We start from the raw sequence: 23690 nt of genomic DNA, 5'->3' as shown, positions 1-23690 counted from the left end.
GAGTTGGTTCATACCGAGTCTTCCCACAAGTGTGCATTTGGCAGAGGTGGAATCCATTGACTATTTATTCCACTAATGCCACTTTGCTATAGGAATGGCAAGATTTCCCCATGCTGTTTAATCTAGACTAAATTTTTCCTTTTGGATATTGCTTTCCTGATGAGACATTTAGCAGGTAGATCATTTTCCCAGAAAGAGAAAATTTCAACAGCAATGTTGATGGGGACATCAAGACGTACAGCCAAAGGAAGAAGAAAACCCAACCTTCTTTGTGGTTGGAGGATTAGGAGGAAGAAAAAAAGAAAGAAAATGAAGGCTCGGTCCAACCTTCCCAGCGCTGGATCGAGTCCTCTCTTTCCTTTCTTTGCCAAGATTGTGTGGCTCCCCACCAAATCTGATATGTAATTTTAATTCCTAGGATTTTGCCAAGATTGTGTGGCCCCCACCAAATCTGATATGTTAGTAGTTTTATTTCCTAGGATTTTGTTTATTTAGGTCATTGAGTTAAGTAGGAAACTAAATAACATTCCTATTTGTTTTTTTTAGGAAACTTCTTTATTTCTGGGATTACGTTCCTAGATTAGCCTTTTCTTTTTAGTAATTATCCTATTATTTATGTAAGGCCATTGGCCACAATGAAAATTAATGAATGAAGAATATTGAAGGCAAAACAGCCCCCAAACCCCCCCCCCACGATTTCTCTTTCTCTCCCCTCTCCCTTTTCTCATCTCTCACTCTCGGTCTCCCTCTGTTTCACGCCTCCTCTCTCTCTCACGGCTCTCTCTCTCATTCTCCTTTCTCCCTTTCTCACCCTTCATCCTTCTCTTTTCTGTTTTCTGCCTTTCCTGTTGCTGCTGCCCTATTGTAGAAATTGTTCACCATCATTAGAGATTATCTCCATCGAGAAAACCCCAACTGGGTTGCTGCTGGAACTTCCCCAACAATCGGAATTGCTGTTCTTCATCAAGTAGGTTGGACTGAAACTCTTTATTTTGGAGGACTTCGGCTTCTTCTTTACTCCTCAAACCAGGACAGCAACAAGGTAACTACTTAAACTAAACCCCTCCCACCTCCATATAACCCTGTTACATGTTGCAGCCCATTAACATTGGAACCAGCCTATGCCCTTCTGCTTATGTCTATTTTTACCCATTGTTTTAAGACGTTTCGTCACTGTTATGTTTCCAAAACCTTTGCTGATTTTTCTATTTTAGTTGGCTGCTAGAGGACATTGATTGTTTGCATATCTTATTTGGTGTTTGGATTGATTTGTGCTGAACCTAACATTCGTATGACGTTTGTTCCCTTCCCCATATCCCCACTTGAAGCTTAAGTAAGAGTTTATGTGTTTTTCCGCCTAGATTATTATTGTTTTTTGCTACTTTGTTTATTAGTCTCATTATATTTTGCATGCTTAATCTTGTTTGCTGAGTTTCTTTTGTCCTATCTACCCAAGTCCCTTGAGTTAACCCTACCTAGTTAGTTAATCTTGTAGGAAACCTAGTCACCTAGGAACTCCCTACATCATCTTGGTATCAGAGCATGGTTTTGTCTAGGTTTAGGGTAATTAGGTACTGTTGTCCCTTGTTTACATGTCTTACCTTTTGAGGTCTAGTCTCCATCACCATCTGTCCGTGGTCGAGTCTGAGCTAATAGAGCGATACCATAGATTAGAGGACACCCTTTTCTTTCTTAAGTTAGCGGGACCAAATAGCATTGGACGTTATTCACTCCAAAAGCATACACTTGAGAGGGAGATTTCTGACCTCAAGATTGAGAGGGCTAACTACCTATCTCAATTGGAGACTCTGAATAGACCTTGAGTCTTTGGTGGCAACCGTACCTTTGGCTGCCCATCTCTTTATGTCCACTCGTAGTGGTAAAGCATACCAGGATATGTCTGACCCCCTTAGCACCTCCACCCAGTCTGAGCAATTGGCTGAATTCATGAAAGCCGTTCAAGCCATACAAGAGACACAAGCTGTCCATCTCCAAGCCCTTACCGATAAGTTGGCTTCCCTCGAGACAAATGCCCAAAATCCTGATGGACGGCAAGGCCGTAACACAACTGGCACTGAACCTAGGGGCAGAGGCCCTAACCCTGAGGAAGTAAACGAAAATAACCAGACTGATGGTTATGACCAGATAGGGGATAACTTCCAAGGCCTAAGGCGTGGTAGGGATCAGGGTAGGGGTCGAGGCCCACCGCCAAGACGCCAAACCCAATATGGAGATGATGAGGACTATGAGCACCATGATAAGGGCTTTGATGTCAGACGGATGATTAAGGTAGATGCCCCTACCTACGATGGTCAGATTGATGCTAGGATCCTTCTGGATTGGATCAAGCAGATGGATAGGTACTTCGATTTCTATGATATGCCAGAGGAAGTCCGCTACCGATTTTCTAAGTTCAAGCTTATTGGAGCTGCCTAGGACTTCTGGACAGACCTAGAGTACCAGGAGGACCACCTAGAACTTGAGCCAATCACCACCTGGGTAGAGATGCAAGAGCGGCTCAAGAGGGAATTTTTGCCTATCACTTATAGGCTCCAGTTGTTGAATGAGATGAATACCTTGAAACAAAGGAAGTTGACTGTGACCGAATACATGAGCAAGTTCAATGAATTGAAAATTAGAAGCCGTATTCGGGAGGATGTTGAGCAGACACTATCCAGATTCCTTACCGGGCTCAACTCCGAAATTCAGTCTCGTATGGCACCCCACCTGGTGCGAGACGTTCCACAGGCCTTCAGGATAGCCCTTGAGGTGGAATCCTCCATGGGAACTTATTCTCAGAGGAAGAGCTTCCAAGCTGGGGAGTCCCAATTTAGAAAATCACCCCAAGGCTCAACTGGATTCCCAAAACCCCCTGCTGCACCACAGCGTCAATTTGACAAGGGTAAAGGAATTTTGGGAGAAGCACCCAAGAGTAGCGGGCAACAACAGTGCTTCAAGTGTCGTGGGTTTGGTCACTTCTCCAGAGAGTGTCCCAATAGGAATCTTTATGTAGGAGAGCAGACCCCTGAGGAAAGTAACCAAGAGGGTTTTCAGGACCATGAGTATGAGGACCATAGGCCAGATGAGACCATATCTGATGAGGACACCGAGGAGGCCGGTGACCTCAAGCTTAGCATTGTGCGTTGCATGGTCTCACAACCTAAGAATAGCGACGATTGGCGACGAACTAATATTTTCATCACCTACACATGTCATCAGGGCAAGAACTGCCGCGTCGCCATAGACAGCGGGAGTTGCATGAATGTGGTCGCCAAGAGCGCTGTTGCTCGAATGGGCCTCAAACCTGAACCCCACCCCAAACCTTACAAGGTTGCCTGGGTTGATCAGTCCACCATTCCCGTAAATCTGAGGTGTCTAGTCCCCCTACACTTTGCAGGATATGAGGATCGAGTGTGGTGTGATGTCCTAGAGATGGATGTTTCCCACATCCTTCTAGGTAGGCCCTGGTTATATGACCGGGATGTCACCAATTATGGGAAGTCTAACACCTATGTCTTTGAGTTCAAAGGGAAGAAGATCAGACTGACACCCAGTCCCCCTAGGGAAGTTAGGGTTCCAGAACACAAGGGAAGTACATCCAAACACGCCCCCACCAAAACGCTCAACATTTTAAATCAACAACAATTTGAAGGAGAGTCACGAGTCAGGGGTGATTTATGCTCTAGTTACCATACAGAGTAATACCGATAGGTCACGCTTATTCACTGAGGCTCCTAGAGAAGTGCAACCCTTGTTGAGGAAATTAGAGAGGCTATTCCTTGAGGAACTACCTGATGAGTTACCGCCTATGCGTGACATCCAGCACGCTATTGACTTAGTTCCAGGATCCTCTCTCCCGAACCTACCCCATTACCGAATGAATCCCAAAGAACACGCCGAACTCAAACGGCAAGTGGATGAACTGTTGCAAAAGGGATTCATTAAGGAAAGCCTTAGCCCGTGTGCTGTACCTGCCTTGCTCACGCCAAAGAAAGATGGCACCTGGCGTATGTGTGTTGATAGTAGGGCCATCAATAAGATCACCATCAAGTATAGGTTCCCTATCCCTAGGCTTGATGACATGTTGGATATGATGGCCAACTCTTCGATCTTTTCGAAGATTGATCTCAAGAGCGGGTACCACCAGATTAGGGTCAGGCTGGGAGATGAGTGGAAGACAGCCTTCAAGACGAAGGATGGCCTCTTTGAGTGGTTAGTCATGCCTTTTGGCTTGTCAAATGCACCTAGCACTTTCATGAGGGTAATGAATCAAGTGCTTCAACCATTCATTGGCAAGTTCCTTGTGGTTTACTTTGATGACATCCTCATCTATAGTAAGACCCCGTCTTCCCACTTGGATCACTTACAGAAGGTTTTTCATGTGCTCTTACAAGAGAAACTCTTTGTCAACCTCAAGAAGTGCACCTTCATGAGTGATCAAGCCATCTTCCTGGGATTTGTTATGTCAGCTCAGGGAGTATCTGTTGACCCTGAGAAGGTGAGAACGATTGTAGAGTGGCCTGAGCCAACTAACATTCATGAGGTACGAAGCTTTCATGGTTTAGCCACTTTCTACAGAAGGTTCATCTACCGGTTTAGTTCCATTATGTCTCCTATCACCGATTGCATGAAAAAGGAGTTTCAATGGACTAAGAGTGCTACGAAGGCCTTTAATGAGATTAAAAAGCTTATGACTGAAGCTCCAGTCCTGCGCCTCCCATATTTCTCTAAGGTCTTTGAAGTTAACTGTGATGCATCTGGTATTGGGACAGGTGGTGTCCTAGGACAAGAGGGCCACCCTGTTGCCTATTTTAGTGAGAAGCTTAATGAAGCTAAGCAACGATATTCTACATACGACAAGGAATTCTATACGGTTGTCCAATCATTGCACTATTGGCGACATTACCTTTTACCGCAAGAATTCGTACTATTCTCTGACCACCAAGCTCTGAGGTACCTTAGTGCCCAAAAGAAACTCAATCAGATACATGCCAAGTGGGTTGAGTTCCTCCAAGAGTACACTTTTGTACTCAAGCACAGGCCTGGTGTCGAGAATACTGCTGCAGATGCACTGAGCTGGGTGAACATGTTCCTCAGTCGCACCAATGCTAGGAGTCGGGCTAGTGTGCTACTCCAAGCAATGAGTGTAGAGGTTATAGGGTTCGAGCGAGTCAAGGACCAATACCCCACCTGTCCTGATTTTAATGAGTCGTTCACTTCCTTGAGTGAAGGCAAACCAGTCAACCGCTCGGACTACCTACTTAGGGAGGGCTTTCTTTTTAAAGGAAGCAAGTTGTGCATTCCCAGGACTTCACTCCGAGATTTCCTGATCTGGGAATTGCATGCTGGGGGAGTCGCTGGCCATTTCGGTCGAGATAAGACCATCACTCTCGTTGAGGACCGATTCTTTTGGCCAGGACTGAAGAGGGATGTTGTTAGAGTTATGAGTCAATGTAGGACGTGCCAGACCGCCAAACGACAAAAACAAAACATGGGATTGTACACTCCCCTACCCGTTCCCCATTCCCCATAGCAAGACCTTAGCATGGACTTCGTGCTTGGTCTACCAAGAACTTCGAGATGCCATGATTCTGTTTATGTGGTTGTTGACCGCTTCTCGAAGATGGCCCATTTCATCCCATGCTCTAAGACCTCCGATGCATCCATAGTAGCCAAACTTTTCTTTAATGAGGTTGTCAAGTACCATGGGTTACCCCTCACCATAGTGTCCGATAGGGATGTTAAGTTCACTAGTCACTTTTGGAGGACCCTGTGGCGGATGATGGGCACGAAACTCCGTTTCTCCTTAGCTTTTCACCCTCAGACCGATGGCTAAACTGAGGTTGTCAATAGGAGCTTAGGGAATTTATTGCGTTGCCTCATAGGAGAACACCTTGCTAGTTGGGATCGAGTCTTTAGCCAGGCCGAGTTTGCATATAATAGTTCTAAGAACCGTACCACTGGTCTGTCCCCCTTTGAGATCTGTTCAGGATACTAGCCTCGGGCACCCATAGACCTTATAATAGTCGTGTCTAGTTTTAGGACTTCCCAGTCAGCCGAATCTTTTGCTCAACATATACATGATTTGCATGCAGGTATAAGGAGATAGATAGCACTGAGCAATGAGCAATACAAATCGAAGGTTCTAGAGAGTTCCCTTTCAACATTGATGAGACTTCTGAGCCAAGCCAACCACTTCCCCCCACCTCATTACCTCCTGTGCCTAAGGTCACAAGAAGAACTGAAGAAGTTGAGGAAATCCTTGATGAGAAGATTGTGTCCACACACACTGGAGGTTCTAGAGAGTTCTTGGTCAAGTGGCATGGACTTCCGAAATTTGACAACACCTGGATCACAATGCAAGAAGTCCAACAACTCAACCCAGACCTACTTGAGTATTATATGAGCTTTAATTCACCAAAGGTGAATTCTTCCAAGCCGGGGAGAGTTGATGGGGACATCAAGGTGTACAGTCGAAAGAAGAAGAAGAATCAACCAGATCCATCTTTGTGGTTGGAGGATTAAACAAGAAAGAAGAAGGAAAGAGAGGAGTCTAACCAGCCTTCCAGCGCTGGGTTCGACCCCCCTTTGTCCTCCCAGTCAGCAGATCTTGTGGATCCCACCAAATCTTATTTGATTATAGTACTTTGCTTTAAATCTAGTGATATTTGATTGTCTTACATAATTAGGAAACTAGGACTTCTTCATATTGGTCTATTAGGTAGTTTTTTATTCCAAGCAATTGAGTTTCTAAATATCTTTTTTTATTTTTGAAAGTTTATTCTATTTAAATGTAAGGCCATTGGCCATTGTTTAATTCAATGAATGTGAATTGAAAAACAGCCAAGGAGCAAAGCCCCCACCCCTCTCACGATTCTCTCTCTTTCAATCTCGTCTTTCTCACTTTCTTTCTCGCATTTTTCCTCTCTTTATTCTCTCAGCTCTCTCTCTTCTCTCTTCTCTCTTGTCTCGCCTCCCTTTCTTTTTTCTTTCATTCTTTTTGTTCTCTGTCACCGCTGTTGTTACTCACTGCTACTGTACACACTGCTGCTATTACTCACTGCTGCTATACATGCTGCTGCTGTACACACTGCTGCTGTTACTCACTGCTGCTGCTACTCTCTGCTGTTGTTTACTCTCGATTGCTGTTTACTCTCTGCTGCTGCTGATCTCCTTTCAATGAACTGATTACTGCTGGCTGTACCTGCTGTCCGTGAGTTGCTGAGAGCCCCAACATCATTCACCAAGCTACATCGGCAATATTGAGGATCTCTATATAACCGGCTGGACTTGTCTTCATCAACCAAAAGTGGACTGCATCTCTTTATTTTGGAGTACCTTGGTCTCTTCTTTTCTCCTCAGACCTGGACAGCGGCAAGGTAAATCATTAAACTAAGCCCTCTCCACCTCCATTAATCCCTATTATATGCTGCAACCCATTAACATTGAAACCAGCCTTAGCCCTTCGTTTATGCCTATATTTTTACCCATTGTTTTAAGACGTTTCGTCACTGTTATATCTCCAAAACCCTGCTGATTTTCTATTTTAGTTGGTTGCTAGAGGACATTGATTGTTTGCATATCTAATTTGGGTATCTAGATTGATTTGTGCTGAACCTAACATTCGTATGACGTTTGTTTCCTTCCCCTTGTCCCCACTTGAAGCTTAAGTAAGAATTTATGTGTTTTTCCATCTAGATTATTATTGTTTTTTGCTACTTTGTTTATTAGTCTCATTTTATTTTGCATGCTTAATCTTGTTTGCTGAGTTTTTTTTTTTTGTCCTATCTACCTAAGTCCCTTGAGTTAACCCTACCTAGTTAGTTAATCTTGTAGGAGACCTAGTCACCTAGGAATCCCCTACATCACTCTATGTCTGGGTGCATGGGCTACCTGCCTTTTAGTTTCTTTTTCCCAAAAATATTTAACAACTTTTCTTGAATATAGTGAGGTAGCACGCTTATATCTCCGCAATCTGCTACTAGGTGTATCATAAACTCCCTTGGTCCCTGATTTTTCTGCTGATGAATTAGGGTAATAATATTACAAGAAAAGGAGCATTGTACATGTAATTAGCTGTTGCAGACATAACCAGTAAATATCTGATAATGGTAAAAAATGGACAAATGAACATTCCAATCGAGAAATTAACATGGACAAAATTGGAGTTTTCAAACTTAATAATATACCCATTATCCCAGAAGAGAAGCAACGTTGCTCTGTATATCTAGTGCTGAAGCCGCCGAAAAGAAGTTAAACACAAATAAAATCTGCTAATAGAGAACAAATTAGGAAAAAATGAAGAAAGAAGAAAAGTAAACAAACAATTAGAGAAGAATAAGGGTCATATATATAAAAACTCCTATGAGAATAGTTACCTCTCTCACCCTCTTACAATTGCTTGTGCAATCTCATCATTGACCTATTGGTCAAATGAATCATCAATCAAAATTAGTTGCATATAAAATTGTAATTAAATAGTCATAGAGATAGAGAAATCATTACAATTCTTAATTACCAAAATTAATTGAATCCCGTGAGGTCCTATTAATCATGACTTGTGTAAGTTTTTCTAGTTGTGATTGCATACTGGAAAGAGCCTATGCATTCTTCTACTTTTCTTCTTCCAGCTCTTGCATATTTTTTCTTTCTTCCTGCTTCCATCAACTTCTTTCTGTCTTCTGCCATTTCTTGCTTCAACTCTGCCATTTGACATTGCAACTCTGTGTTCTGACACATTTTTGTTAGCCCAAGGTCCTTTGGGCTTACTCAACTCCAAGTAGGCGCACTCGAATGTGAGTGTCTTTTTCTATTACCTTGGTGAAGATGCCTTCTTTTAGTGCTCTGTAATTTCTTATTTCTTTGGGCAACTGACTCAACTTATCATTGAGCTTTGTCTACAAATAATTGTAAACCAAGTTAGCAAAAAAAAAAAATGAAATGTTACATCAACAAATACATAACATAGAAATACATACCATTGTTTCTTGTGAAGCCACATCTACTGGCTGTCAATTCTTCTTCTTATGTATAATCATAAACATCTCGAACCTTGAAGGCTCCTCACCCTTAGGGCCCTCTATCGAACAAACAGTTAATTATAACATTTTACACGTTCTTCAGAATTATCAATTATATGTATAAGTGTGTAAGAAATGTATCAAAATATAATAAAGTTCGGCAAAACTTCTTTACCCAGCAGTAGGACTCATTTTTTGTTTTGATCTGCTCTCTTTATTTCACATACAAACATCCTACCATATTGAAAAACATAAATTACCTATGTGTCAGCCACAGTTAACAATTAGCAATGCATCTAGGCAAATAAATAAATCCTACCTCATTTTTCTCATTCTGCCACTTGGTTATGAGGTCTTTCCATTGATCTAGTGGAACACAAGTATGACATTTCTCATTTAACTCATTATGACTATCACATCTATCAAATATTTCCGTATTTCAATCGAGCTTAAAGGCTTTCCGCTGTAGACCCAATTTTTGGAAGACCCATTTCTTACCAACCGCATCAATTTTATCCTATAAGACAATGTACTATAGAAAATTAAAATCCTCAAATGAAAACACAAAGAGTTTAAGTACCATAGATCTTGAATGGACATATGGGTTGTCACCTAACCTGAATTTTCTTCCAAAGTGCTCTGACACTTTCCACTAGTCGGGATAATTACAAGGCAGCACAAATTGTTCCTTACGGTGGTTCCCATTCAAGTAACGAATTAGGATGTGATATGATGAATGCTCTGATGGTGCTCATTGAGGTCTACTCTCTTCTTCTGTCTGCACTGCATTGACATTGTTTCAATGGCCCTATTATGAATTTATGACCTCGTTTCGTACTTGGGACAACATGCTACAAGTGAATTCCAATTTACAAGAACAAATAAATAAAATTTTAGTGATCAATGACATAAGGAATGTATTACAACAACAACATTCAAAACCTTATCCCAACTTAATGGGGTCGGTTACATGGAGATTCCTAGCAAGGACGAGTGCAAGGATCCATGCAAAAAGATTAACTTAAGTAATGTATCTCAAAACAAATTCCAAAGTAGGTTTATTGATCATACCGGAATCTGCCCCACTCGTACTAGTGCCATCTGAAGGAATGCTAGCCATTTTCAAAACCTGTAAGGATATAATATCACAAGAATTGTAAGTGTTACAATTTGATAAGTGTTAAATACCAAATGAATAAAGTTTTTGTGCAATAAACTGCTTACCCTATAAGGCAAGTATAAACCAAAAAACAAATACATGATAGTTATGGATTATATAATGTTTAGATGACCGTTGTTAGTTTTATTCTTACCTTGGTTAAGTTTAATTATTTACTATTTACTATAGTAAATCTTTTAGATAGGGACGCTTAGTCAGCGTATCTTATAGATAGGGATGCTTAGTCAGCATTATCCTACTTCCCTTATTTGATTTATTGTAATCTTCTTATAAATAAGAAAGACTCTGTCATTACAAACAAGTCAAATCATTCTCTAAATCTTTGATTCTCAACTTGGTATCAGAGCCAAAAACCCTAAAAAAAATTTCTTCTTCCTTTTTTGGTTTTCTTCTTAGCCCTTGGGGGCTCGCCTCCTAGTCTAGCATGGTAGACTAAACCTCGTTCCATGCAAACCTAACCCCTAACCCATTGCACCTTCTCACCACCCATGCTTCTGCCTCCGTCGCGACATCACTGCCTGCGCCTGCTTGTGCCTTGCCGTCGTCATCTCTCTTATTGCCGCGACCCTGCTCTTTCTATTGCCTACCCCTACTTGCACCTGTGCCTACATCTGCGCCTGTTGCTGCCTACACCTGCTTCTGTCATTGCCATCAACACTTTTTGTCAGCGCCCCTTTGCACCTACTTGCGTAGTCCACGTGTTCTTCTCTCTGGGCTATGACTGCACTAAATGATGATGATAAGGTTGTTATTGTCTCCTCTGAGGCCTCTACCGTTCAAGCAATCAGTCCACTCTTCATCCTGAACCCATCAAACTTAATGGTCAGAACTACCTCACGTGGTCTCGTGCCTGCCTCCTTACTATCCGTGGGAATAACTTCTCTGGTTTTCTCACTGGAGACACTCCTCAACTGACTGATCCAGTCGCAACTAACACCTGGTTAGCCAATGATGCTATTGTTATGCCCTTTTTGATCAACTTTATGGAGCCTACTATCAGCCCAAGCTTTATCCTATTTAACTCTGCTAAGGATCTCTGAGATGCAGTAAGGCAAACCTATTCTCAGGGAGGAACTATGCTCAAGTCTATGAGATTCGTAGAACCGTTCGTTCATCACTCAAAAAGGGTTCTCTTTCAACTTATTATTCTACCTTATACAGCCTATGGCAACAACTGGATTTCTATCACCCAATCCCTATGGCCTGTCCTACTGATGCTGGTACACTTCAGAAGGAGCATGACATGGAACAGTTGTATGACTTTTTAACAGGTATTAATCCTGAATATGATCAGATAAGGGTATAGGTTTTGGGTCACAAAACTTTTCCAACCTTCCCCAATCATATAACTTGATTATATCTAAGGATCATCGTTGCTTTGTTATGCTACCCTCTACAGTTCCTATTCGGTCTACATTACTAGCTACTCCGACTGCTGAAATCCTGTCTAAGGTTTCTACCCCTTAGGAAACTGTTCAGCGTGATTATTGTGGTTGCCCTCGCCATACTAAGGTAACATGCTGGAAGCTCTATGGTCGTCCCAAGGGTGGGCATAACAGCAAAACTGGAAAACAAGGCCCCCAGGCCCATCTGTCTGAGTCTGTTGACAGTGCCTCCACTATTGCACTGTTCTCTCCAGATCAAATGGCTGCCCTCAAGCAAATAATAACACAGTTAGGCACTTCTCCTGCTCCTTCTCCTGTGTCCAACCTTGCTCAAACCAGTAGTTTCCTTGTTTCTTTCTCTCATTCTCCCTTATGGTTACTTGATTCGGGTGCTACTGATCACATGACAAATAGCTCTCAGGTCTTCCATACTTATATTCCTTGTTCCGATCGGGATAAGGAACGCGTGGCTGACGATTCTTTGTCCCCCATTTCTGGTAAAGGTTCCGTTTCCTGTACCTCTACAATTTCTCTTCCATCTGTGTTACATGTCCCAAAATTATGTGCCAATCTTCTTTCCATCTATCGTTTAACTAAGGAGTTAAATTATTCTATTCACTTTTTTTCTACCCATTGCCTTTTCTAGGATCTAGTAACGGGTGCAACAATTGAGTATGGTCAGGTCCGTGATGGGCTCTATTACTTAGATTCTCCACTGGCTATGCCTCCTCTTGTGGCAGCGTATACTCTCCGTTCTGACAGCTCTCTCTCTCAACTCCACCAGTGGCACCATCGTCTGGGACATCCTTCTTTTCATATTTTACGTCGCATATTTCCTACTTTAGTAAAAAATTTTGGTTTGGAACAACTTAAATGTGATGTATGTGAGTTTGCTAAACATACACGCACTTCTTACTTTCCTACTGAAAATAAAAGTGACATTCATTTTTCTATTATTAGTCAGATTTGTGGGGTTCTTCTTGGACAATTGATAGGAATGGCTTTCTTTGGTTTATTACTTTTATTAATAATTGTACTCGCTTGACATGGGTATACCTATTGCATAATAAGTTTGATGCCTTCTCTTGTTTTAAATCTTTCCATGCCATGCTTCATACCCAATTTGATGCCACTGTACAAGTCCTTCGTAGTGACAATGGCAATGAGTATATAGATGGGGAGTTTCAGAAATACCTTGATTCTCAGGGCATTCTCTCCCAGCCATCTTGTGTCAGGACACCTAAACAAAATGTGATCCCGGAGAGTAAGAATCGTCATCTCCTTAGCATTGCCCGGGCTCTAATGTTTGCTATTGGTGTTCCTAAATATCTCTAGGGCAATGCCATTCTTATTGTTGCCCACCTTATTAACCGAGTGCCCTCTAGTGTACTTAACTTTAAGCCCCCAATTTATTTTCTCCCTGATCCTACAATTGTTTCTAGTCTTCCTCCTCGGGTATTTGGGTGTGTCTGTTTTGCCCATAATTCCTCTCCTTCAAGGTCCAAGCTTGATCCTCGGGCTCTAAAATGTGTTTTCCTTGGTTATTCGGCTTCTCAAAAGGGGTATAAGTGTTATCACCCTCCTAATATCACTATGGATGCCACTTTTTATGAGTCTAAGGTGTATTTCACGTCACCTCTTCAAAGGGAGAGTCTTAAGGAAGAGCCTCCTTTTATTATTGATGCATCTCCTATTCAGGGTATGCTTCCCATTCAGGGGGAGCCAGATCAACCTGTAAGAGATGTGATCACTTACACTCGGAGGTCCAAGGAACAAGACACCAAGGAGCAAGACACCACTAGTAACCAGCCATACCCTTCTGAAGCATCTCTATCGGATCCATCGGTATCAGGTAATATTTCTCCTATACTTGATATTGTACCTGTTACTTCTTTAGAGCCTCCCATACTTGATATTATACCTTCTGCTCCTACAGTGGATGATCTTCCTATCGCTGTTAGAAAAAGAGTTTGTTCCTGTACCAAGCATCCCATCTCTAATTTTGTTTCCTATACATCTTTATCTCCCTCCTATAGGGCATTTGTTTCTTCGTTGTCTTCTGTGTCTATTCCACAGGGTTCAAAGGAAGCTATAAATGATCCGAAGTTGAAAGCTACAATGGTTGAGGAAATGCTAGCATTAGACAAAAATGGTACCTGGGAACTTGTTCTTTCCCCTCAGGGAAAGAAATTAGTTGGGAGCAAGTGGGTGTTTACAGTCAAGCAGAAGGTTGATGGAACAGTTAAGAGGTACAAGGCACGCTTGGTGGCTAAGGGCTTTACCCAAACCTATGAGATTGATTACTGAGAAACCTTTACCCCAATTGCAAAGATGAACTCTATCAGGGCATTGCTATCTATTGCTGCAAATCTGGGATGGAATCTTCAACAACTGGATGTCAAGAATGCATTTTTAATGGAGATCTTGAAGAGGTAGTTTATATGGATGTTCTTCCTGGCTTTGTCACTCCTTCCAGTGTCGGACGTGTCTGCAAGTTGAAGAAGTCGTTGTACGGCCTCAAGCAGTCTCCTAGGGCATGGTTTGGTCGGTTTATGAAAGCTATGATAAGCTTTGGATATAGACAAAGTCAAGCTGATCACGCTTTATTCACAAAGGCGAAAGGTAACCAGGTCACTGCTCTGATTGTCTATGTTGACGATATTGTGATTACTGGGAACAATGATGAGGAGATCTCCAATCTTAAGGCCTTACTAGCAGTAGAGTTTGAGACTAAGGACATAGGAACCCTTCGGTATTTCCTTGGGATTGAAGTGGCTAGATCTAACAGAGGTATCTTCATTTCCCAAAGGAAGTTTTAGATCTCCTTAGTGAGATAGGTATGCTTGGGTGCAAGCCTACAGATGCCCCTATAGAGGTCAGTCATCAGCTGAGCAGTGCAATGGGTGACTGTTGATAAAGAGCAGTACCAGAGACTTGTTAGCCGTCTGATCTATTTGTCCCACACCAGGCCCGATTATGCTGTGGGTATTGTTAGTCATTCCTTCATGATCCCAGGATACCTCACCTTAATGATGTGTACTGGATCCTATGATATTTGAAATCCGCTCCTGGAAAGGGTATTTTGTATTCTAATCAGAGGCACTTAAAGATTGAGGCCTTTACTAATGCTGACTAGGCTGGATCTATTAATGATCGATGATCTACCTCTAGGTATTGTACTTTCCTTAGAGGGAACCTTGTTACTTGGTGTAGTAAGAAACAATCTGTGGTATCTCGGTCTAGTGCTGAAGCCGAATATCGCGCAATAGCCCAAGGGATTTGTGAGCTGGTATGGCTTAAGAGCCTACTGAGTGATCTCCAAGTTAATGTTAAAGGTCTTATGTGTCTATATTGTGATAACAAGGCAGCCATCAACATCGCCCACAACCCTGTTCAGTATGATAGGACCAAACATATTGAGATTGATAGACACTTCATCAAAGAGAAGCTTGACCAAGGGACTGTTTGCATTCCCTTTGTTAGTACTGTAAATCAGTTAGCTGATGTGTTTACCAAGGCTGTTCATTGTAAGGCAATTCATCATTTCGTCTCCAAGTTGTGCATGTATGATATATTTGCACCAACTTGAGGGGGAGTGTTGAGATGACCGTAGTTAGTTTTATTCTTACCTTGGTTAAGTTTTATTATTTACTATTTACTGTAGTAAATCTTGTAGATAGGGACGCTTAGTCAGCGTATCTTGTAGATAGGGACCCTTAGTCAACATTATCCTACTTCCCTTATTTGATTTATTATAATCTTCTTATAAATAAGAAAGACTGTCATTACAGACAAGTCAAATAATTCTCTAAATATTTGATTCTCAACTTATAACAGTTTTGATTAAACTCACCGGATATCCATGTGGCTAAGATGGCCAATTGGTTTAGTCTTACCAATAATTTTTCCCAACGATAGTCAACAAGAACACACTTCGCACTCAGAACAAATGTAAGCACTGATTCTTCTTTTCCATCATTCAAGTTGTTCCCTTCATATCACAATGGTATCAAAAAGATAAATAATTTGTCTAAGACTTAAATTATTGATTAACAACTATATAATCAAGTAGATTCCATTTACCAACAGGAGCTGAGAAAAAATATAGCAATAAATTTGCAACTTTTTCAGTACAAGGGCGACACAAAACCAGAAATTCAACAGAACTCACCAGCCAAGGGACTCGACAAATAAAACTCAGTTGTCTGATTGTACACAATTCTATGATCTATAGTTGCAGGACATACTTCTTAAGTTTCCAAAGAAAAAAGAATCAATAAATTTTACATCCAATTATCCACCTAAACTAGAAGAAATGCCTAACAATCAGAAAATATAAACTCCAGTAAAATCCTTGCATTAGAATTGACTTGATCATGTTCATCATAAATATCTTTACGTTCCAGGCTTCATAATTAAGATTTCACCGGTTTACTAATATGCCTAACAGCTAGAGGCTCTTAGTTCTATTGATGTTTAAAGACCAAGATATAAACATGGCTTTCGAGTATTGTGTTTTCTAGTGCCTGAGTTCAGCAATGAAATTATTCAGAAGCTCCAAATGCCTTTCTCAAAAATGTTACAATTTCATCTTTTGAACAACAGACCCAAAACAAGAAGCTCCAAATGTCTTTCTCAAAAAACACCTCAACACAATGACATCTACTGAATCCTTTCCCTTTCAAACTACTACTCATATTTAACATCAATTCAAGTACCAACAAATCCTTTAGTTACAAAGCCAAATTTCTGGATTCTTTGCTACAAAAAGCATTGAACCATACAAGAATTTCATCATCCACTTCTACATTCATGACCATCACAATGACATTTTATTGTCATACATAGAATAAATAAGCCCCAATAAACCAACAAAAGTGGGTCACAAGTATTAATAGAGACTAAATTTTCCATTTAGACTATGTTACATACAAAAGACATAATAAGACAAAAGATACGATTACACAATGACTTTTTTATGTGTCTCTCTCTCTCATCAAATTCAAAATTTTGAATTCTTTTCTTTTCTTGGTTACCAAACATAGCCTAAAACACATACTATCATAAGATCAACAAAATAAAATCATGGTGAAAGAAAAAAAAATGACATCAGATCAACAAAACACCCTCTAAAAGAAAAACTAGAAAGGGGAAAAATTAAGGAGTTTAGAAGAACAAAGGAAGGATAAGTAGATAAACAAAAAGATAGAAAAATAGAGGATGATGTAACCAACCTGAACCATTGGATAGAGAAGTGCAACCTAGATTGTGCACAAGCCCAACTCAGTGGTTCAACTCAACCATATGTCCACTTTGTATTTGGCTTTCCCCTTTTCAGCAATTAAACTACCCTGCCCCTTTTTTGACATTTCAATTGGGTTTGAAGGCTCTGTTCTGACACATGGAAAGCTCCTTTTGGTTGTTCAAATTTTACATATGGATAAAGGAAGGTGGGGCTTGCCAAGGATTAAAAACTCAGATCCAGGATCATGATTGGATCCTTGAGTTGAGTTGGCCACGTTTGGCTGATTCTATCTGAGTTTGGGTAGGAATGGATTAAAATAACATTAACAAGCTGCCTGTTGTGTCAATCAATAGAGCAAACTCCAGAAGATCTCTTATTCTAAAGTTTGCACTCTAATGGTTCACCATTATCATCGAATTTGACAACTCGAAGGAAGGACCTGAGCACCAATGATTTAAAATATGCATTCCCTATATCCTCCTCCTCCCCTATTAATATTACTTCATCATGATCTCCATCTCCATTATTATTAACGGACGACGATGATGATGCTTCTTGTTCTAGGAAACCTTGAGCCATCCATAGTTGAATCAATTTCTTCTTCTCAATTATAAAATTCTTAGGAAATACCGAGTAGTATGAAAAGCATTGTTTCAATGGTGACGGCAAGTAATTGTAACAAATAATCCGCGTGGAATCAATAGGTGGATTTCCATTTCTATGTAGTGCTTTCATAGTATTTAGGACAGTTGTCCACTCTTGCATATTTGTCTTGAAGTGCATCATGGCACCTAGAATTGTTAAAGCTAACGGAAAACCTTGGCATTCTTCAACAAGTTTCAATCCTATTCTGACTAGATTTGGAGTCCCCAATACTGCACTTCCTCTCCCAAATACATTTCTCCTGACCAATGCCCAACTCTCTTCCATTGATGGTCCACTTAATTTATACGGAGGAATTGTCCCCACTATTCCTCATATGACAACTCATCCAACACGTCATCTGCTTTGTAATATAATTCTTTAATCAGGGTAAACTCCCTCCACACTCTTTCACCTCGCAAATTTCGCCATTCTAAATCCGTAAGTACCTCGTTGGTCTCTCTTACAATACCCTGAAGCTTTTCATACTCTTCCTCCTCCTCAACACCTCGTCGTCGTCGTTGTCCGAGAGTGGTAGAAGAGATCATCAACTCTTTACCAGTAGCTGCATAATCTCTCATACTCATTTTTCCTGTGCGTGTAAATAAGAAGCAGCAATCGATCAATTCCGTAGAAAGAAAAAGAAGAAGAAGAAGAAATTATGCATGAACTGCAAACAATCGAAAGTGGTAGAAATCATCAACTCTTTACCAGCAGCTGCGTAATCTCTCTTAGCCATTTTAATTTCCTGCATAAACAAGAAGCAATATATCGATCAATTCAGTAGAAAGCCAGAAGAAACCATAAACTGCACACACAAAGAACTAATAAGAGTAAAGGAAGAACTGGATGGGTGAGTATAGTAACGAATCAAGCAACCACTTCTTGCAACTCTATACACCAAGAAAAGAAAGTAAAGCAACATTCCTTGAAGCTATCTTGCATCTAAGGAAAGAATAAAAATTAAAGCACCTCACAAGAGATGGCTTGCCCATATTACTTGTACAATGTGGTTAAAGAACAAAATATGGAAAGACTAGATAGATGTTGTGTTGCTAACTACTTCTTCTTCTTCTTCTTCTTTCGCACCTCGACTGATACTCAAAAATAAAGATATAAGAGTATCTCATTAAAGATATGGATACCTGATGAAGTAAATCAATCACCCCTTAATTGCATCAAGAAAAGAATAAAAATTCTTCACTCCATTGTCTTGAATAAGCAATCCTTCCTCCAAGAAAAGAATAAAATTAAAGCGCTCCACATAAGATGCATTATCTGATAAAAATAAAAAAATAAAAAAATAAGATGCATTGTAGTATATGTATATATATGGTCGGCACTACAGCTAATAATATAGTTGATCGGGACTAATCTCATCCTTTTAAATAGAATCCAAATATTTCAACCGTCCGTTACAATACTTACCCAAGACTCAGGACACTGTTAGCAGCATCTTCAAGACTCAATGCACCCAGCCCCAGGTCAAGCATATCATCTCCCGGCTTCCCATCATCTTAGTCGTCGAGCGAAGACCAACTCCGGCTGTTAGACAGCTCTAGTAAGGCCCTGCATTATCTCTCTCCTTCTCGCATGGTACTTTTGGGGTCCGTTTGATAACGTTTCAAGAAACACGTTTCTGCAGTTTCTGTGTCCAGAAACGGTAGAAACGGAACAAAAAGCTTTTAATAAAACTGTTTTGTTTGACTTGTTTTCAGAAATAGAAATAGAAATTTCTAACTATTTATGGCTCAAGAAACGACCCAGGTGAAACTTGTTCTACTTGTTTCACCATTTATGGAAATGAATTGTGGCTATTCTTTCGTTGGTTACTATCGAATTCTAGAAACATGACCTATCAAACACCTTCAATTCCGTTTCTGTTTCTAGAAATAGAAATTTATGTTTCCGCCATTTCTTGAAATAGAAACAGCAGAAACGTTATCAAACGATCCCTTGGTCTCGCTCTCTAGTATCTCGATTATCACCCCTGTTCTCTCTCTATCGGCATGTACCTGTTCCTTCTCTCTTTGTCCATCCTTTCTAATTCTCAAACAGATACAAAAGATAGATTTTCCTTTTCCCTTGGAACCCACTCGTTCACATACTTAATCTAGACTATCAGAGCTTAGGTTCTTCTCCTCATTTTTGACTTTTTTCTTTTTCCTGTGATAGTTTGCCCACGCGTCTCTGATCAAATCATATCAAACCTTCAAGTTTTTTGACCAAAGGGATAGAATTTTTTTTTTCCCAGTAAAAACCGAAGGGATAGATTGAAGGTTGTTTCGGAGGACAATTAAATTCTTTTAACAGTTTTGGTCATGTGACTAACAATGCTGGTGCTTCGAATTTCAAATAATTGTCATCGAAACCGGAACAGAGAGCACCTCACCCATTCGTCAATCCCAATTATTCTGAATTTTACGCCTTCCGAACAATTCCTAATACTGAATTTGTCAACTAAATGTCAGACAAGTCCACAGGGGGTAGACAGAGATTTACACGATGGAGTCGCTGAAGTTTTGGACTTTATCTTCCCACTCCATCAACTTTACTTCTACAACAACCAGAAGAACCATATCACCCATGTGGTCATCAGGTGTTGCTCTTCTACATTTTCATCCTCTGCTCATAATAGGAGAAGGTCGTCCTCTTCTTTTTTCTTCTTATTCTTTGTAGACTCCATTTGCTCCATTCGCATTAAGAGGGCAAACCCTTCTGACAGAGTCTCCACTCCCACTTCCTTCATTGACAGAAATGACGGTGGGCAGGTTGGGGAGGAGGCGAGAGGAAAGAAGATGAAAAAGGGAAAGGGGCATCAATCAATGAAACATCCCAAGAAGAAAAGAGTATTCATGATCGTTGTTCATACGTATACACCATCTATATTTCTATTATCGATAATATTCCACATCAACGTACTAAAATTTTGTACTTCTAATCAACGACTTAAAAACTACCCTCACAAGATTCCTAAATGGGTTGACAGACCAGAAAACCTCAATATATATATATATATATATGCAAAAGTTTTTCTGATCGACACCTTAGTTAGCCGTATTGGTGGTCGGGAGTAATCCTATCCGTAGAATTGGCATCAATAAATCTCATTCTTTCATTGATTTCATACGCCGCCCATATACATTGGGAGCACATGTGATTATTGGCAATTGTTTGAGAGAACTTTCTATGAGAGAGGGATCAACATGCTGCCTCTTTAAATTAACATCCTAAAAATAGAAAAAAGTTTTAGTGGGTGTCTGATTTGTATATAAATGGTCTATATAAATAAATGAGGAGAGAGAGCCAGTGATGGGCATGTATGCCATAGTCATATATCCACCTTTTAACGATTTGTTAGTATTCCCCCAAATTATGTCTTATATGGCAAAAGGAATCATTACCGAATGCTAATAACACTTGCATCTATTTATGCAAATTTATCACTCTCAACTCTAGATTGCTCTTGGTTGTCTAAACTTTATTTAACTTTTTAAGAAAATATTTACATTTCTCTTGCAACCAAACAAAGCTAACAAGCTGAATAGGGCTTAAAGCCACGGTGCTAGCACATACCCTAATAAGCTCGGAGAGAGTTTCTGACTTGTGGTAGAATCCCAATCCACCTTAGCAAAAAAAAAAAATCACAAGGCAAGCCCTTCCATCAATTTACAAATGGGCCACATCAATTTGTCAAAACTCAGCCCAAAAACGACCATGAAGCTTTCGCTTTTGTGGCCCATGAAAACTTCCATAGTGTTTAGAATGTCACTCTCATCATCATTGGTTTGCTCATAAGGTTGTACTGATATCATTTTGGAACAGACTGGATCAAACCATGTTGGACAGATTTACCCCTACTTTTTCAACAAGAAAATAAGTTTTTATTACTTTTTTACCTTTGAACCATACATGTGGAATGGGTTCGGAAAGGTCAAGATTGGGGATCGGTCAAGGCCGACACCATTCCGATTCAATTGATATTGACCATTTTGTTATGTTTTTTAGAACCGACAAAGTGAGGGGAAATATGACCGTGCTACCCCTCATTAAAGGTGGAAAGTCCTTCCATATTGGTGGTTCTACTAGTGCTCTCTTGGTGTAGGGGTCACGCTTCCTTTTACCGAACCCTCTCCTTTAATATATGTGTATATATATATATACACTAGTAAAAGTGCACGTGTGGCTCTGTGTGTGTGCATGTGTGTGAGTGTTAGAGGGAGAGAGAACAAAATGTCCACATCAAACTAAATGAATTTCAATCATCTATGATATCCATTGAAGGAATTAGCAATTTAAATTTCAAATAAAGCCTCTTTTTTAGATAATTAATGGTTAAATGTTATTCTAGGGAGAGAGAGAGAGAGACTTCCCCTCCTACAAAATTCATTCAAAAAACTGCAATGGTTTTTTCTATTTAAAATGATTGTTAAATATTAATTTTAAAATTTTAAATAACGATAGACAATTACGACATTTTTTTTTAGACAAGCAATAGTTAATTCTATTCTAGGATAGGGGAGAGAGATCTTGGAAAAATATCTCTCTTTTTCTTCTCTCTAAGTGATTTAGTAACATGGGAGACTCGACTTAAACTCTATTATTTCGACTAAACCTTGCCACTTTAATCAAGTTTCTAACTTATTCAATTGTTGTAATTGTTGACTTGACTTGGCCTAACTCATCCGTTAATATTATGAAAATTTTGCAAAAAATAACCACTTTCACTCCTACATAATTCATTCAAAAAATTATTAGGTTTTTCTGTTTAAGAAACCAAGATATTCCCATGACACTACCATTGAGGTTAAAATGAAAATATAGACAAGGAACTTGGTGGATTTGAACCGCCATCCTCTTAAGGTATGGAATCATTTCCCACACTACAAGTACTCTGCCAATTGAATTAAAGACCCATGTTTAAATTACAAAATTCATGATAAAAAAAAAGATGAAGCCAAGTTTAAACAATAATCCATGAATAGTAATCATAGCCTTGTCCGCTTCTTCTAGAGTTGGGAAGCATAAAAATTCAAATCCCTTACTAATTACTTTGCCAGAACCCATTAGTATAGTAAAAGTGATTGTTCCAAAAAGCATCATTAGAAATTGATAATAAAAAATGAGTACCACTTTTCCACTCAAACCTGGCTCTCAATAAGGACTGTAAGGAATGGACAATAAAATGAATAGTTCCATCGATATGAATTTCCATATTTTCTAAAGCATCAATTTATCATACCTTGTGTGTTGCATTGAATCAGTTTCCAAGTTCCAACACTACAGAATGAACAAATTTGCCATGATATATTGGCTGTGCAATGAAGGTCAACAAGGAGTGACATGATCACTATGGGGTTGAAATAGGAAGGTGTTGTTAAATGTACCAGACAAATCCTTCAAATGCACCATCCTTGAAATGACCTAAATGCCCCCAACATATTAATAGTATAATCAATGAATAATTCAATATGACCATTACTTCCAAGTTACTACCAACTGTATGGAAAACATTTTTAGCGATCCTATACCAAATCTAGACGTCATGGTTTATATTGTAAAAAAAATATAAAACTTCCCAGGTAATTACTACCACCCTTTCCTTCTTAAATAGAAGTCCAATCAAGTATCTAGTGGTTCTCTTTCACAGAAGGAAAGCAATATTACAACTGAGTCATGACACATTACCAGCATTTATGTTCAACCAAATTTTAGCAGCAACAGATCACAGATGGGGTTCATGAGTCTTGAATGAATAAGACCATGTTCTGTCTTGGAAAGATCATTGTCCGTGTATTGGGTGGACAAGTGGCCTTCTTGAAATTTGAAAGAGGAAACAGGGGGGAGTTCCAGAATGAAGTGCTACTTGGATGCATAAAATAAACTACTAGGAAAAGCTATAATAAGTGGACTAGAGCCAATAGGGATGGGTGTATTGGTTACAAGTTGGTAAAGCAAGCTGGATTACAAATCTTTAAATTTTACATCAGACCAAACAGCTTTGCTAAGTTTACTCTACTTCCCCTGCAACCAAACGACTCAAAAAGGGTAAACCTTCCTCTTCCCTTACAACCAAACAGAGCCAAAGCGAGCTACATCAACCCCAAAAAATAAAAAATAAAAAATTTATAATTGCTTTATTTTTAAATGAACATCCGGAACAGCAAGAGCAGGAATTGAACATTCCATTTAATTGAACACTCAGAATACAGACTTCA

At 39.8% G+C, this 23690-nt stretch overlaps 2 long non-coding RNA genes across 3 annotated transcripts; both read right to left on the bottom strand.

Moving 5' to 3' along the window:
- Positions 1-8327: 8327 nt before the first annotated feature.
- On the bottom strand, positions 8328-10145 carry LOC122072641. 2 transcript variants are annotated; one of them, XR_006138558.1, is made up of 4 exons: positions 9340-10145; positions 9196-9254; positions 8979-9079; positions 8328-8897 (listed from the first exon to the last, which is right to left on the bottom strand). It is a non-coding gene; the product is annotated as an uncharacterized LOC122072641 (long non-coding RNA). The 2 variants fall into 2 exon arrangements; XR_006138557.1 differs by having other exon boundaries at positions 8979-10145.
- A 6541-nt stretch (positions 10146-16686) lies between these two features.
- On the bottom strand, positions 16687-18752 carry LOC122072748. Its single transcript, XR_006138578.1, has 3 exons — positions 18618-18752; positions 18184-18220; positions 16687-18064 (listed from the first exon to the last, which is right to left on the bottom strand). It is a non-coding gene; the product is annotated as an uncharacterized LOC122072748 (long non-coding RNA).
- Between the last annotated feature and the right edge of the window lie 4938 nt (positions 18753-23690).

Source organism: Macadamia integrifolia, chromosome 3 (assembly GCF_013358625.1).
Source record: "Macadamia integrifolia cultivar HAES 741 chromosome 3, SCU_Mint_v3, whole genome shotgun sequence".
Lineage (NCBI taxonomy): Eukaryota > Viridiplantae > Streptophyta > Magnoliopsida > Proteales > Proteaceae > Macadamia > Macadamia integrifolia.
Note: the sequence above shows the minus strand (reverse complement) of the source record. Positions and strands in the feature narration are given on the sequence as shown.